Raw genomic sequence first — 18,114 nt, 5'->3', positions numbered from 1 at the left:
CTGTCATATAACACTTAAATAAAAATAAAAATAAGGATTAAAAGTGCTAAGTAGATAGATATATACATGAGTGCAGGTGGTGATCAGGGCCAAACATGGAATGATGCAGTGAACACAGCGTAGGGTCACGTGGTAGTGGTGGGAACAGTCATACGGTTATTGTTCATGTGTCCAACAGCAGAGGGGAAGAAACTGTTCTTATGGCGAGAGGTTCTGGTGCGAATGGACCGGAGCCTCCTGCCTGAGGGGAGCAGGTCAAACAGACTGTGTCCAGGGTGAGAAGGGTCAGCTGTGACTGAGCTGCACGCCCCAGTGTCCTGGAGGCGTACAGGTCCTGCAGAGATGGGAGTCTGCAGCCAATCACCTTCTCAGCAGAGCGCACAACATGCTGCAGTCTCTGTTTGTCCCTGATAGTGGCTCCAGCGTACCACACGGTGATGGAGGAGGTGAGGATGGACTCGATGATTGCAGTGTAGAATTGCATCATCGATCATATAATCCATTGTTTCAAATTAGACCTAAAACTCCCCCTTTTGACACATCTTCATGTGTCAAACAAAAGCACAACTAGAAAATTAAAAGAAAAAGGTTCATCAGATCATTTCTCAGAAAACCTCAGCGATTCTCCTCTCGAGTATATTTGCTCCGGGCCTGCAAACCTGTGTTTAAATAATAAAATCAGTTTAATTATCATGTTCGATCTTTTCAGCTCCTGGCTCCACCCAGAGCCTGCATCCCCAGAACGACCTAGAAACAAAACCTGTATATTAGCATCAACTTCACATTTAAACTCAGTTCCCCCCCTGTCCTTCCCTCACTGTGATCCACTCTGTGCTATAAGAAACTAAACTTAAAACACAACAGTTATCAGTCATGTGCTTCATACAAAATGTGCGTATGTTTTAGTTTCACGTTGATCCTCTGAGTGTCATGGTACTTCTTTTAATTTGACTTTATCAAATCGAACCAAAATAGGTTTGCTGTCTTTACTTTGCTCGTTTCCCTCCAGCACCACCTCGTATCACCTGCCCTTTCCCTTGGACCAGTGTTTGTTGTTCCATAACTGGATTTGGAATGTGACAAGTCCACCAATCCCCTATATAACTCCTACATTTGGCTTTGGTTCTGTTTTCCTTCTATAAAATGTCGTTGACTTCTACAGTGGCCTGCTTTGGTTAATGGTAACATCAGTAATATCAAACATTTTCTCCCCTTCAGCATTTGGCATTTTCCCAACAATATAATGTGACACCATCATCTAAACCCAGTCAATAAAACAACATTTTCTTAAAGCAAACATCAGCAACCCAAAATTAGCCGCCCAAGGGTGGAGTCTGCAGCTCCACTCTCATGTGAACCTTTCGGTCTCCCTCTCTCTCTCTTGTGCTCCTGCCAAAAGCAAAGCAAAGCATCCACCTTTTTCTTACCGGCGTCGTGAATTGTTTGTCAACATCTACTCATCCTAACGCTGGTCCAGTCTTTGTCACGGCTGCACAGCAGACAAGTGGAGCCTCACGCGCAAAGCATCAGAGTCTCCACCCTCATCAATATGAGCTCATTTATTTGTTGTTTCTTTTGTTTTTAGAAAAAGAGTTCTTTATGATCTTGGACTGGATTGACTCGCTGCAATCCTTTAGACAGGAACTCGCAGGTTCCCACAGGTGACCTTTTCCTCAGCCCATTGTAATCTGGAAAAGCTCACCTTATATTTGCTCTCACAACAATGTTTTACAGCGCTGTTAATTCAATCTTGCAGGCCTGCTTAGAACAAAGAAGGAGGAAAAGAGAGCTGATTATTAGCTCATCAGAGCACAAAACATCATCACCAAAGGGGGCGACACCTGACAGTTTTCTCTAAGTGCACTGTTACAGAAATAATGAGCCGCTCCTCGACATGTCCATGTTTAGTAAAACTCCCTCTATTGAAATAAGAAAACAAGCCAAAGCTAACTGACAGAATGAACCCATCACTAAAACAACAACCCCAAAAATCTTCATCACAGAAAAGTTTTGCTTACTAATCCAACAATATGTTGTGGGAATTAGAACTTTCCGGGCCATAAAGCTTTTGCCCGACTCTTGGCTTAACTAATACTGACATAGTCTGAAATCAGACTTAAAGTCACTCCCTCTGTTCATTTAGGATAAATGTATCTATATCTGATTTAGGCTAAGTGCCTTTTGTTTAGATGAACTGCTGGACTTCCAGACCAGCAGGTTTAGGGAAGTCTTTATGGGGTCACACTCTGACCCCCCCCACCACACACACACACACACACACACACACACACACACACACACACAGGCAACGTACTCTTTGTTTGTATGTAGACGTCATATGTTAATGAACGTCATATGTATATTCATGTAACCTCAATAAAAGAGCAGTGTTACGGGGGAGCGGACGAGAGCAACTGGGGTGAAGCGAAGGAACGGCGTTTGTCCGGTTCTCTCCCGTGCACGGGAAACATGAAGAACTTTGCCTACTCGTGTCTTGCTTTGCTATGTAATTAAATTGTCCTTAACGTTCCAACGAATAGGTTTATGCTACAAACCTATCACTGAGGTTAACTACACAACCCCTCGCCACCTCCTTATACACAGGAGTGAGTACAAAAGGGTTCGTACGGACGCATCAGCCGGCCGTCCTTCTGCTCGACACTGTTAGCTGAAAGATGATCGGATCATCCTCTGTCCTGTATTTAAGGCTGAGAGTCTTTGTCCAGTCTCTTTTCCACAGCTACTGTCCACAGCACTGATCCACCTGCAGCACAGCCCCACTCAGTTGTTTTATGATTTACTTTGTGCACGTTTCCCTTCCACTGAGCTTACAAAACCTCTGACAGGAGAAGTCAGGCATGTGTTTCCCCCACCTCCCCTTTTAGGCAGTAATAAAATAGAAAACAAACAATCAAACAGGCTAAAGCTAGAGCACAAGCAAAGACAGCACCGGTGACTAAGTTCTCCCATACTGGACGTACGCTACCACGTGGGCTCAAACAGCAGCACATCAGCTCAGTTTACATACTGTTGACATCTTCATCAGAGGGTCAGCAGGGAGCGCTGCTGAGCTGCAGTCGTCTCCACCAGAGTGACGGAGCAGGAATCACAAACAGCACAAACCCACCGTGTTGTTTCCACCCTGTTCAGGAGATCTGAGCCCCCATCCCTTTTTTTCATGTTGCAGCTCTGCACTGCAGGCCCTGAACGCCTCCCGGTTACCCTCAGTGTGCTTAGAGTTTAATTTACAACCGACGAGCTCACAGATCATCTGCAGGCAGGTGAACGAACCCTTAATGTGAGGATAATAGCAGAGCTGAACTGAGGTCAGAAATAGTCAGGAACGGTGTCGACACAGTGAAGTCAGCTGTTTGGGAATTTGTCTGATTATCAGTTTGGGGGGGGTCGGTGTTAAATAACAAAGGCGGTGTAGGATGGAGAGAGGAGGAGGGAGGGAGCAGTGATGATATGAAGTCAGAATACACATGTGGCAGACATAAGGGGGTCAGACAGGAGCAGCATCAGTCTCTGCTCTGTTTTGTTAATAACGTAGAAAAATAATTTTGTACAATCAAGCTACATCGACGGACGCTTTACCTCACGTACCCTAAAATGAAAAAGTAGTGACAGTAAGATGGAGGCTGCACATGACACCATGACTGAGTTCACAGCTGTTGCTTTGATTCTAACGTTTAAGACTTTTGGCATCGACTCCGTTTTAATAAATGAGTGCTGGGAGGCGTCGTTTGACTTCAGGAGCTCCTGCAATGCTCCTGCGATGCTCCTGCGATGCTCCTGCGATGCTCCTGCGATGCTCTTACTCTGCGGGAGAAAACCAAAAACCAAAAGTAGCAAACATGGAGCGATATGACTCGTTTAGATTTTGGGAAACGTGCATCGACAGGTACAGTGTCCTTTTCCCCGCGTCTTTAAAAATAATTCATGCATAGATCCCCCACTGAGAAAACCCTTTTATATACTTTCTCCTTTGTACACATTTTATATAGAACTATATATAATATCATTTCTCTATATCTATATTTTCAGAAAAATTCTTTCCACACAATAAAAAACAACAATTTAACAAATGCTTCAAACAAAACAACAAAAAGAGAGAAGATGGAAGAAAGAAAATCACGACTGAGGCCAGTTTGGCACTTTGTCATGAGAACATGACAGAACTCTGTTAGTTGACGGTAAATAGCGAAACTCTATTTTTCTTTCGTTTTTCTTCTCCCTCGATGAGAAATGAAACACAGCAGTACTTACTTGGCACCTAAAAATGCTGGTCGAATGAAAGATATCAGTGTTTTCATAGTTATATGTTTAGTGTACGCCTCCCCCTCCAGACTGCTCAGCAGATCGGGAATTTTTAGAGAAGAGCAGGAGGGAGGCGTGTCAAATGAGAGGAAGAGAGCAGTAATAAAACACGGATGTAGAAAAGAGAAGCATAATGTGCACATAACACACAGGAGATGGAAAAAGAGATGACGCCAACGTAAAAAAGAGAAAACAGCGAGGAGCGAGAGAGCATTCGTCCCTTTGACAAATGTTGGAGGTCTTGAGCCTGGAAACAGCAGACCGTCTTTGAAAACAGTATCTTTGAAAGATCTGAGTCACCCACCCCAAACTGCTCATCTGCTGCTGGACACTTCAGTTGCACCTCCACATGCCACCAGTGGAGGGAGCTGCCAAGTTTCACAGCACATGACGCAGCAGGTGTAGTTGCTTTTGGAGAAAGAAGAGAATAAGAGGACAGAACGAAGGCCCACGTCTAGAGGCCTCCCTTCCAGAGCGGAAGCAGAGCCAGTGTTCCTGGTCCCTAGGTGGCGCTGTGTCGGGCCTGTCCCTACTATACCCTGGTGGTGGAGTGGGGGTGGGGCAGGGTGTTGTTGTGGCCGGTGGAGGGGAATGTGTTGAAGGTGTGAAGAGGCTGCATGCTGGTGATGGTGCTGGGGATCACGGTGATGGTGTATGACGTCATCAGCGGCACGTTGTCGGGGGCGCGGCGCAGCGCCAGGGTGTAGTCGGGAGGGCAGGCGGGCCGCAGGATGTCGTGGGGTCGCAGGGGCTCCATGTCGTGGTGAGCGTCGTGCTCCCAGTCCTTCATCTGCAGGGACATGATCTCCTCCTCCTGGCTGTGAGCCAGGTCGTTGGCGGGGCCGCCCCGCTGAGGGGACAGCCGGTGCCGGCGCATCTCGTGCTGCTTGTCACGCTTGTAGTAAAGGGCGGCGAAGGCCAGGATGTTGAGGAAGAAGAGCGACGCTCCAACTGCAACTGTCACGCTCAGTTCGGTGGAGTAGTCGCGGGTGTGTCTGGGAAAGAGGTCCTGGGGCGGGCGCTCTGAGCCCTCGGGCTCAGGATCTGACGGGAAGGTAGGGTAAGGATGACGAGTGGTTCGAGGAACGTTGTTTCTGGGCCTCATGGTGCCGGGGTCACGGCCTGCGGGGGAGCGCGTAGTGGTGGGAAAGAGCACGTCGTGCAGGCTGTGAAGATGAGGGACTAATTCCAGCCAAAAGGCCACTTTGTTAGCTCTGTAGTTGTCTCTGACACGAGGTTTCAAACCGATGTGAAGGTACTGCTTGTCCTTCCAGTTGAACTTGGTCCAGATGACCTCCTCGAAGCGGTTGGGCTTGGTATGAATGAACTCGGTGTCCTGAGGGACGGGCAGGTTGGGGTCCCTGGTGGAGCATAAAGGTTAAACGTTTCAGTTCAAAGTTATATTCAGTCTCCATTATAAGTAACATGTGGCATCAATACACTGAATACAGACAGGAGGCCCATTCTCTGTGCAACCTTTAAACTATCTAAGACCAACCGGCTGCTCTGGGATCTGGATGCTTTTGGTGAACCAGTATGTTCAATTCTTCAAAGCCACACGGGAATTAAACTAGCAACCTAGATTCAAGTATTCAACATGACTAGAAGGCTATCAGTGAACATACAGTAACGTGTACAGTTTACACTACTGTGACATGAGGCCTACCCAGTCTTTGCGAAGTTAGTCCAGTAAGTCATGACCACAGCGCTCAGCATCACATCGTTCTTGGAGAAGTTGCACGGGAGCAGGTCCGTGGCACCGATCATCAGTACGCCGAACACGTAAGGTATCTCGTCTCCGTGCGCGGCGTCGGCCCACTCGGGCCGCGTCTCGGTTTGGCAGTGGTGGTAGAACGTGTAAAAGTAAACTGGGGACTGAAACTCAGCATGGAGTTTGGCAGTGGCCACAGCTGGTGCCACCCACTGGTGGTCCGTAAACAGGAAGTGAGTGAGAAATCTAGAGAGGAAAAAAAACTCTTTCTGATAACAGAAGGAGTGACAGGCAGCAGAGAGGAAGCATGACTGCATTATCCAAACATGTCTGTACTGTGACTGTGGTCCGGCTGTGAGGGGTTCGCAGGCCGATCTGTCAGAAACACCGACACTGAGATTGGGAGCCCACTACCTGGGGGATGATAGCATTACTGCCCACAGAGCCTCAAAGGTTAAGGCGCAGACACGCCGTGATGTGGATGAGTGGCTCTCTTTAGCACGCTTGTCTTGTTTGATGCACTTCACTGGGCTCACATGTTACTGATTCCATTCTTTACTCGCATGTTTTAAACGCTTAAAGCACTTTCACAGCTTTTTATATTCTTTTGAAAATTCATGTGAACTCAAGCTGTCAGAATTGTAATGTAAGCTTTGATAATTGTCCACATTTGTCATTTTGACGATTATCCGTTTATTTTAATGAATACAGCAAACAGAAAAAAACGAACAAATCAACAAACGCGGCTCCTAATGAGACAAAACCTGATGATGCTGCAAAATGCAGTTAAGTGAGAGGAGGCTGTAAAATGGAATAACTGAAAAAGTGGCAGTGTACAGAGGTGGCGTCCTCACCCTCTGGGTAGCCGTAGAGGTTGTCAACAAAGCTGGAGATGGTGTAGTCGAACGCCGCAGCTGAGATGCCGTCGTTGTCCTCACTGTCGTCCACAAACTTCAGCCCCTCTCCCTGGTTCACTCCTATCAAGATGTCATAGTTTAGGAGCTCCCCCTGGTGGAGCAAATAAGGAAGAACATGCTGAGTGCTGGAACAGAGCCTGTGTGCATCACAAGTCTACAACAGGAAGTGCAGCTGAAGCACAGCTTTGTGAATTGGCAGCATTTCATTTCCCAGTAAACAAAATAAAGATTAGCTGTTGCCATGAAATTCCTACTATAAACTGTAAATACTGCAATATATGCAGGGTTCATACACATTTTTTAGGGTCAAATTCAAGCACTTTTTAAGCACATTCAAGGTCAATTTTCAAGCTTTTCCAGCACATTACCAAAAAAGAAGCATGTTTCACTTTGCATCACCTCAGTAAGACCTTGTAAAAATTTAAACAAATCATCTGAGGTCGATTTAAATGTCTTTTGTTCCCCTTTTGTTAAAAGAGCAGCACACAAAAATACAGAAAAAGGAAACGGTTGCCTTACATGCATATAGTGTACAAACTCAAAAAACACATTCCTCTTAAAAATTAAGATGTGCAAATGTGAACAAATCAACTTGTTAGAGATCTTCATCTCCACTGTAAATAAACAACAAACCAGAGAACAAGAAAACTGCACCAAACACCACAAACACCAACAAATTAATGTCTTCTCATCAGACATTGAAGCTTCTTTCCTGTGTGACATAAAAAATAAGAGACAGATGTTTGTTTTGTCTTTTTAACTAGTTAAGCACCCACGCTCAGTCATCCACCCATTCACGCACACATTCACACACTGGTGATGTAGCTACAGCCACCCTGGGGCGCCACCAGGCCCTCTGACCACCACCAGCAGGCAACGGGTGAAGTGTCTTGCCGGGTGAAGTGTCTTGCCCAAGGACACAACGACCGAGACTGTCCAAGCCGGGGCTCGATTACAAGGCGAACTCCTAACTCTTGAGCCACGATCGCCCAGTGGGGACATGGGGACATTTCAATTTCCAGCAGGAAGCTCCCCCTTTTTGTTAAACCCTTTAGATCAGGGGTCGGCAACCTGCGGCTCTTTAGTCCTTATAGTGCGGCTCCGCGTGGTTTGTGAAAATAAATTAGCTGAAGTGTATTTTATTTATGTTAGTTCTTTTTTTAACTTGTAGTTCTAAATTGGAAGATTATTGTGATTTTGCAATATACAAATAAAATTATATTTTCTTATTTTTTCATCGCTCAAAATAAGCATCACACTCGCGGAAGCCGGTGTACCCGGCGAAACGCCGTGCATTTATCGAGCCTTTCAACCCCAGATAGGCCAATTATGGCTCTTTGGCTCTTTGGGTCTTAAAGGTTGCTGACCCCTGCTTTAGATGAACAGAGTTTTTTAATTAAATACATAATCTTTAATAAATGTTCTCTTTTATAAAAAGTAGGATAATTAAAAAAACTTTTATTATACCTCTATTGAGTAGAAAAAAAACTCGTGTTTTCTGTCGTCTGTTATATAATATTAGTGATGTTTGTGACAATTAATTTCTTAATCGGCTGGACTAACCAATAGTCCACAACCAGGAAACACTGAAATTTTAAGTTAAGTTTGAAAACAGTTTAAAAAAAAATACCCCATTCCAAAATGTCTTGTGACAATCTCATTGGCTTAGGGAGTGATGATGTCATAGATCTTAAGAATCTTAAGTCCTTTGATGTTTTTCCTTAAGTAGGGGTGAGAAACAGCAAGTTTTAGTTCGTTTCAGCAGCATCTGTGTTTGCAGCCTACAAAACGTTCACCACAAGCTCTTCAAAGTCATCGTATAGAAACTCCAACATGTTTCCAAGAAAAAAACAACCAATTCAAAAAGATTACACCGCCTCTCCTTCCTGGCGTGGCCGGCCAATTTCCCCAAATGGCTCCTCATCCTTCAAAAGGGCGTTAGAGGAGAGTAGGAAGGAAAACTACCTTCTCCAGAAAAAAATGCAACAAATTGAAGAAGAGAAACTTCAACTGGAGGACAAATGTAGACGAATGGAAGCCCAAAATAAAGAGCTGGAAGAAAGACAACAGCGCCAGCCGGACATAAAAATTATTAATGAGGGCTGGGGAATCAAGTTTGCTCAGAGCCGAGAGCAGATTGTGCACCTCATTAAAGAAAACAGGCAAAAGAGTGCAGAACTAAAAGAAATGACCAACCAGCTCCAAGACAAGAAAACGATGACTGATAAGATACAACGGGATCTCCAATACATGGACCGAAAAAATCGGCTCCTCCAAAGACAGCTCCATGAAGCTGTGGAAGAAAAGAAAGAATTCCTCCAACAGAAGGAAGAGCAGGACAAAAAGCAACGAGACATGCAGCACGAACTGAAGAGCATGCAGGAAAAATACCGCATGCTGAAAGAAAGCCTGGATGAAACACTGCGCCAAAATAAAGACCTTCTTCAACAGAAAGATCAACAGCAGGAAAGACTGAAAGAAGGAAAACGTATCGTCCAGGACTTTGAGTCTAAAAATCTAAAACTGCAAGAGTTTTGTAATCAGCTGGAGGACAAAGCAACTAAAGTGGAAGAAGAAAAGGACAAACTGGAGAAACGCTGCTCACAGATGCAGAGAAGGATCGATCAGATAGCGAGAAACAACTCCGAGCTCGTTAAGGGGATTTTGGTGGAATTCAATAACTTGAAGCGTGAACACACTCAAATGCAGGCGCAAAAACAACAAGAAGACAAAATACATGAAGACCTGCAGCTCACGCTCCAAGAAATCCAGAAAAGAAACGAGCAGTTAGAAGACAAGCACAAAGAGGTCCAACAGAGAAATGCAGACATGCACAAGGACAAGCTGATACAGGAGGCAACATCCAAACAACTCAAAGACAAGCTTGAAGAACAACAAGCAACATTGGAAGAGGTGGAACAAAGATGTGAGAAACCTGAAGAACAAAACGCAGAAACCATCGATGAGCTGAGAAATCTCATCCTGGAGAAAAAAGCGCTCGTGGAAAAGTGCATGAAAAAAAAGAAAAAATGGTTCCACTTGTTCCGGAGGAGAGACGCTACTGCTTCCTCACCTGATGTAGCCTCGTCTTGCTCCACCTCTGTTAACCCCCCCAACCAGTCCCGGCCGTTGACTGTCCCCTCCTGAGCCTGGTTCTGCCGGAGGTTCCTGCCCGTTTAAAGGCAGTTTTTCCTCCCCACTGTCGCCAACTGCTTGCTCAGAGGGGATTGTTGGGCTTTTCTCTCCTCTGCCTTGTTTCTTCATTTACTTGTTTAACTTTTTTCAACTTATCTAAATAATAAACCAATTAAATTTATCCTTTGAGTATTTTTCATCTCATCTTTACAGAATCTTTCCAAAACATTTTCAAACATTCAGATCTGTCTTTTATTTTCTTCTTGAAGCCTCATAAATGGTGAACTAAAAACCCGGAATATGGTTTGAAACATAGTTTCAGCTGAAACTGGCATAACATGCTGTGTGTGTGTGTGTGTGTGTGTGTGTGTGTGTGTGTGTGTGTGTGTGTGTGTGTGTCAGGATATCACTAGTTAGGTCATCATGTTTAGACTCATTCACTCCAAAATTATTTAGGCCAAATCTTTAAAACAGTGTCATTTCATACACATTTTCAATTCACTTCAATCGCACAAATGCAGAAATAATTATTTGCAGTATCTTATTTATTATGAGAATGTCATGCCTGATCATTTGTACCTACACCACCAAAAATGGGGGCAAAAGGGAGGAGATCATGTTTAATCGGTTATAAGAAAAGGTCAGAAATATAAGTGCCGACATGAGCAGTGTCCACAGAAACCTCTGACTCTCAGCTCAAAGCTCATATAAACCATTTCTACAACCAGCAAACAAACAAAGACACCGAACAGTTAAAAGAGCAGTGACGTCACCACGAATCTGTGGTCAGGTAATATCCATGTTTTGATTGATGATTTTCTGGAGTTAAATGTGAACCGAAGCATATTTTGGGTGTTATATGCTATTAAATACTTTTTAATTTATTTAAAAGTATTTAATAGCATATAACACCCAAAACATGCTGGGTGTGGAAAGAAAAAAATCAGAATTTCCTCTGTTTGAGTCACAGTAACTTTGACATAGTAACATTTGCAGTAAGTCCTAAATGTTCACCTTTAAAATCCCTCCCTCTGTTCATTTTGCCCACATCATGTTTCAGTGGTTGGCCTCAGGTTCTTCAGCTTCCTGACAGTCTGAAGTCAGCTGACAGAGTTTCACCTGCTAAATACACAGAAAATCTTGTTAAAGCCGCACAGTTTGCCCAACAGTAATATTCCCATTAAGCCCTTTCTAAACACTTTATAACAATGTGTCATCACTAAATTATAAACTTCTTCTCCAAATCTGCACGACTGCACTTAGTCACAGACTTTATTTAATTGTCCTGCGGCTGCTATCATATATTTTACCAAACAGTTCTTCTCACACAGTCACAGATATATTTCTCTCAATGCAAACTCCACTCATGTCTCAGACAGGAAACTTGAGTTTTTCTTTTTTTCTGTCCCCACTCATTCAACTAATTTGCATATTGAGTCACATCTCGAGAAGTTGCCCTGACAACAGAAATGCATATTCAAAACATTGCTGCATAATTCAATTATTATTATTTTATTTTTATTTCTACAGTCGTCACTTCTTTTGCTCAATCAGCTGGAAACCACTTCTAATTCACTATTTTAAATCTGCTTTAAGCTTCTAATCCCTGGTTGGTCCTCCCAGTCTCTTTTTCCTTGTCACAAAAGTCGCTCTATTGTCCTGCAACTTCCTGAGTTATTCCTCAGCTTCAGCCTTTAAGTGTGTTAAATCTACACCATTCAGCATTTATGTCATGTATTCACATTCATGAGTGTAAGCATGTCTTCATTGCGTGTATGTTGTGTGTTCATATTAATATTGAGTGTAAGCTGGTCTTCGTTGCCTCGATGTGTTTTTATAATCAGATTTAATTCCTGCATCTTTGCGCTGAACTGTGGATTCAAACTGTCTCACTTCTGATTCTCTCCAAAAACAATTTCACATGTGACAATTTCTACATGTGTGTTTTCTATTTTTCTATTCATTTATGTATTATTAGTTCATTTATTTCTTTATCTCTCTCTCTTACTTTTTTTATTTACCTTTCTGTTGCGATGCTCTGGATGTTTCTAAACCCCACAAATGCAGTCTCACTGTTCAACCCAATTTTCCTATGCTGGCATCCTGGCAGCTGCACGCTTGACTTTTCTCAGTTCATGGGCAGTTATTTTGCGCCTTGGTTTTTCCACACGCTTCTTGCGACCCTGTTGACTATTTTGAATGAAACGCTTGATTGTTCGATGATCACGCTTCAGAAGCTTTGCAATTTTGAGACTGCTGCATCCCTCTGCAAGATATCTCACTATTTTTGACTTTTCTGAGCCTGTCAAGTCCTTCTTTTGACCCATTTTGCCAAAGGAAAGGACGTTGCCTAATAATTATGCACACCTGATATAGGGTGTTGATGTCATTAGACCACACCCCTTCTCATTACAGAGATGCACATCACCTAATATGCTTAATTGGTAGTAGGCTTTCGAGCCTATACAGCTTGGAGTAAGACAACATGCATGAAGAGGATGATGTGGACAAAATACTCATTTGCCTAATAATTCTGCTCTCCCTGTAGACTTTTGTCTTATCGCCTTAACCTCCATGGTCTCAAATTCTTTAAGGATATAATTTCTTTTAACCGGATTAGGGCAAATTTCATTTATCAAAATATTCCTGATCACTTTGTTTGTAAACCTGCTGTCACCAAATTCAACTCCAGCTATGCAGAGCTGCCTCAGTCCAGGAGAAATTTTAGAGTGCACAATATCTTCTTTTATCATTGATCTCAAAGGGACTGGGATGGCTTTCACTGGGGATTTATATCTCTTAGCAGTACATCTTACATCAAATTTCTCACAAAACGTCTCATGTTTTAGTAAGACCCCATTATCATCCATAAAATGAGCTACAGCCCAAATCCCTTTAGATCTCCATTCATCCACGTACACAGATTTCCTACACAAACGGATATACCTGTTGTTCCATATAGGGGTGTTGTGAGGAGTAAAGCTATGTTTATAGATTAATTTCCAGTAGAGACGGACCTGCTGATGGAAAGCTGAGAGTTTAAAAAGTCACAACGTAACAAAAAGTCTATTCCACCCATTTTGCCAAAAATCACATTGGGAATAATGTTCCAAAAGGAATTTTTGTTCCTAATGAAAGATCTTAACCATTTCAATTTTAGTACACCATTCATAACATCAAAGTCAGTGGCATTAGCCCCACCCTCTTCATAATTCTTAATCACATCATTTTTCTTTATATAATGACATTTGTTCCTCCATATGAACCTAAAATTAAGAGTATTTATAGATTTAATTAGTTTTGGAGGTATGGGCAGAGAAAAGGCTGGATAGATGAGTCTGGACAGACTGTCCATGTTGGTTAGCAAGATTCTCCCAAACAGAGTTATGTCCCTTTGCAGCCACATGTTTAAAATTGACTTACACTTTTCTATATTGGTACAGATATTCTTATTTTCTGTTGATGTCTTATCCTTGCAAATTACAATGCCCAGATACTTCACCTCTTTTTTGATCTGCATATTATTTATTGCTTGCAGGGGACACTCATGCAGAGCTAGAATTTTGCATTTATTAATATTCAGCTGTAGGCCAGAAGCTTTGGAGAAATGGTTGATCGCCTGCAAGGCTAAAGGAATCTGGTCCTCATTTTTTAGAAACAGGGTGGTATCATCTGCCAGCTGACTGATTATTATCTGTTCACCCATCACAGTTAACCCCTTAATGTGACTGTTTTTAATCAAAATAATTCCTCTGACACAGAAGACCTACATTCCTGGTTTAATTCTTGCTGTCAAAAAATCATGGACTCTGTGGCTCCTTTAAAAACCAGGCAGCTTAAGGCTAAACCTGAGCCTTGGTTTAATGAGAGCAGTCGTGCTGTTAAGAGGGAATGTCGTCGAGCAGAACGGAGGTGGAAAAAGGATAAACTGCATGTATCATTTCAAATTCTCAAAGACTGCTGGCATCGCTACCAGAACACTGTTAAAGAGGCAAAAAGGGAATATTTTGCAAATATTATTTCTTCCAACTGTCATAACCCACGTGTGTTATTTAGGACCATTGACACTGTTCTTAATACTCCTTTGAATGTCTGTTTGGAAGTTTCTCCTGAGATTTGCAATGATTTTCTGAACTTTTTTATTGAAAAGGTTGTCACCATCAGGGCTCTTATCACAGCTCCTGACTCTGACCCCTCTGTCTCTGTCCCTTGCGCTGCTGTTTTCACTCAGTTTGAGCTTGTGACGCTCTCCTCTTTAGAGGATGTGGTTCGCCATATTAAGCCCACAGGTTCCCCACGGGATCCTGTCCCTCCACAATTCTTTAAAGAAATTTTTCCTAGTATACAACAGTATGTCCTTGACATTATTAACAGCAGTCTGTCTTCTGGTGTGGTTCCTGCAAATTTCAAACATGCAGTAGTACAGCCACTGCTTAAGAAACCTGGCCTTGATCACACAGTTTTAGCGAACTATAGGCCTATTTCCAAGCTGCCTTTAGTCTCCAAGGTTTTAGAGAAAATAGTTTTTAGTCAACTGAAAGATTTTCTAGATGAAAATGGAATCTTTGAGGTTTTTCAGTCAGGTTTTAAAACCCTTCACAGCACAGAATCTGCATTACTAAGGGTTTTTAATGACATCCTTCTGGCATGTGATTCTGGTAACCATGTTGTTCTTGTCTTGCTTGACCTAACTGCTGCCTTTGACACAGTAGACCACAATATTTTAATTTCTCGATTACATGATGTAGTGGGTATTGGTGGCACTGCACTCAATTGGTTTAGGTCTTATTTGTCAGATAGAACTTTCTCTGTCAGCCTTCTCGGTTACGAATCGTCTTCTGCTCCTCTGTCATGTGGTGTCCCACAGGGCTCAATTTTAGGGCCACTGCTCTTTTCTCTGTATCTACTGCCTCTGGGTTCTATCCTTAGAAGGCATGGGATCTCATTTCACTGTTATGCCGATGACTGCCAAATTTATTTGACACTAAAACGCAAGGATGCCATCTCCATAAAACCTCTCTTGACATGTCTAGATGACATTAAAGCTTGGTTGGCTCGAAACTTTTTAAATTTTAATAAAAAGAAAACAGAAGTGTTGGTGTTTGGACCCAGTGGTCCCTGTGAGTCCTCCTCTGTTGTTTTAGGATCCCTGGAAGTCTATTTTAAATCTGTTGTTACTGACCTTGGTTTTAAGTTGGACAGTGATTTTAAATTGGACAACCAAATCAGAGCAGTGGTGAAGTCCAGTTTTTATCATTTAAGGCGACTGGCAAGACTAAAATCTTTTCTTTCGAGGCAGCACCTTGAAACAGTGATCCATGCTTTTATTTCTTCCCGCCTGGACTACTGTAACTCACTTTATGTGGGGGTCAGTCAGTCATTGCTCTCACGTCTGCAGCTGGTTCAAAATGCGGCTGCACGACTCCTAACAGGAACTCGAAAAAGAGAGCATATAACCCCCGTGCTGGCCTCTCTGCACTGGCTGCCTGTGTCTTTTAGAGTTAATTTTAAAATTCTTATGTTTGTTTTTAAATGCCTACACAGTCTTGCCCCGCCTTACCTCTCTGAGCTTCTTCATCCCCACATACCCTGTCGGTCTCTCAGGTCAGCTGACCAGCTGCTCCTGGAGGTACCGAGATCCAGGAGGAAGCTCAGAGGGGACAGGGCCTTCTCTATTGTGGCTCCAAAATTATGGAATAATTTGCCCATGCATGTTAGAGAGGACCCTTCACTGTCCACTTTTAAATCACGTCTTAAAACCCACTTTTATTCCTACGCTTTTAACCTCAGTGAGACTTAGTTTCTTTTTGAATGCAGTAGTTATTTAATTAATGATTTCACTCTTCTTTTATTTGTTTTTTATTTATATCTCATGTAATTTTATTTTACAGTTCCAATGTACAGCACTTTGTGTCAGCTGTGGTTGTTTTAAAGTGCTTTATAAATAAAGTTGATGATGATGATGATGAAAATAGACAACAGCTCAGCAACCATGATGAACAGAAGTGGTGAGCTGCTACATCCCTGCCTTATCCCTCTATTAACCTCAAACCTTGAACATGTACCATGTTCTAGCAAAACAGAGCTGTTAATGTCATTATATAGCATCTCTATAACATTGATAAATTCCTCTCCAAAACCAAAAGACTGCAGAGTTTTTAATATGAACGTATGTTCAACTGAGTCAAATGCTTTGTAAAAATCCAAGAACAGGATGTACCCTCTCTCTTGGATTAATTCACTGTATTCAAGGAGATCCAAAACCAGCCTAATATTGTTATGAATTAGTCTTCCTTTCAAAAAACCTGATTGTGTTTCACTGATAATGTTTGAGATGCCTTTCTTTAGCCTCTCAGCTACAGCTCCAGACAGGATCTTATAGTCAGTGTTTAGTAAGGTGATGGGTCTTAAATTGTCTAAAATTCTTTTATCCTTACCCGATTTAGGGATCAGGGTTATCAGCCCTTGTTTCATGCTCGGCATCACTTCTTTTTTCTCTATCGATTCCTTTAATGCATCAAACAATAAAGTTCTTAGGTCCTTCCAGAAGAATTGATAAAAATTAGTAGTGAGTCCATCTGTCCCTGGGGACTTGTTTAATGCCATTTTCATGACCACCAAATCCAGTTCCTCAATTTTAAGCTCTGAATCACACAGATCTTTGAACGGCTTCTCAATACATGGGATGAGATTATGAATCTTATCAAAGAAACTATCAGAATCAGCTGCTGAATATTCTGAGGAGTACAATTTGGAATAAAAAGTGAAGACTTCCTTTTCAATCTTTCTGAAATCTTTACATTCAGTCCCATTTATCAACAAGCTTGAGATTAGATTTCTCTGCTGTCTGCACTTTTCCAGCTTACTAAAATATGATGAGTTCTTTTCACCTGCCTCAATCCACTTGGCTCTCGATCTTATAAAGGCACCCTGGGCTTTCTCTAGGTAAAGATCGTCTAATTTAGTTTGTAACTCCATCAATTTATTCTTTTCTTGCACGTTTAGTTTTTCTTTACTACAGCACTGAGTTATTTCACGAAGTAAATTACTTTCATATTCCCGTTTTTCCCTGTTCAGTTCTTTGCAGAATTTTATAGTGAATTCTCTGATTTTGAATTTAATAAGTTCCCATTTCTGTATATTACCCACTACTGAGTCATCATTTTTTATATCTGTAATTTTATGTCTAATTTTATCACAATACTTGTCCTTATTTAAAAGGCTGGCATTAAATTTCCAATATCCCCTGCTACTACGTTTCATCCTTGTTGGTTCTAAGACAAGATCAATGAAACAGTGATCAGATAGGGGTGCTTTGGAGATTTTAGATGGTGAAGTACACCTCAAAATGTCATCGCTCACTAACCAATAATCAATTCTTGACCTGCTTTCTCCATTAGGTTTAAACCATGAATAATTCTTAACTCCAGGATTCAAACTTCTCCAAATGTCTGTAAAATTATTATCACTAGAAAAGTTCTCAATAATGTTATTCTGTTGCCTCCTTCCTAAGCGAGGAGGCCATCTGTCCATCCATTCATCTGAGGTCATGTTCCAGTCTCCTCCTACTAGGATGTAATCTGTGGGGTACATAACTTTAAACTCTGAAATAACATTTGTTAGATTTTCCAATGGACGTTTATTTTGACCTTCGTTATTATGTCCATAAAGATTTGTAACAATTAGAAATATACCTTCGCTCTTCAAGCTGCAGTTGACCAATGACCCTCACTATCAGCTTTATATGTTATAATCTCCCCTGGGAACTTATTAAAACAAATCGCCACACCTCCAGATCTGTTAGATCCACGACTGAAAAGAATCTTGTCTCCCCACTGATTAGCCCAAAAGGTAACATCGGCATCCACAGAGTGAGTCTCTTGTAAAAACAGACAGTGACATTTTTGCCCCTTGCAAAATAAAAAAAGTGCCTTTCTCTTAACAATTTCCTTCAAACCCCGAACGTTTAATGAACCAAAAGAAATTTTTGAGTGAACCATAATAAGAGTATGCTAAGAAAATAACTTTTTT

Source organism: Mchenga conophoros, linkage group LG3, assembly GCF_057382185.1.
Source record: "Mchenga conophoros isolate Kocher_MC1m ecotype Shallow Benthic linkage group LG3, M_conophoros_male_GT1.1, whole genome shotgun sequence".
In the NCBI taxonomy this organism is placed as follows: domain Eukaryota; kingdom Metazoa; phylum Chordata; class Actinopteri; order Cichliformes; family Cichlidae; genus Mchenga; species Mchenga conophoros.
This window is presented reverse-complemented; position numbering follows the sequence as displayed.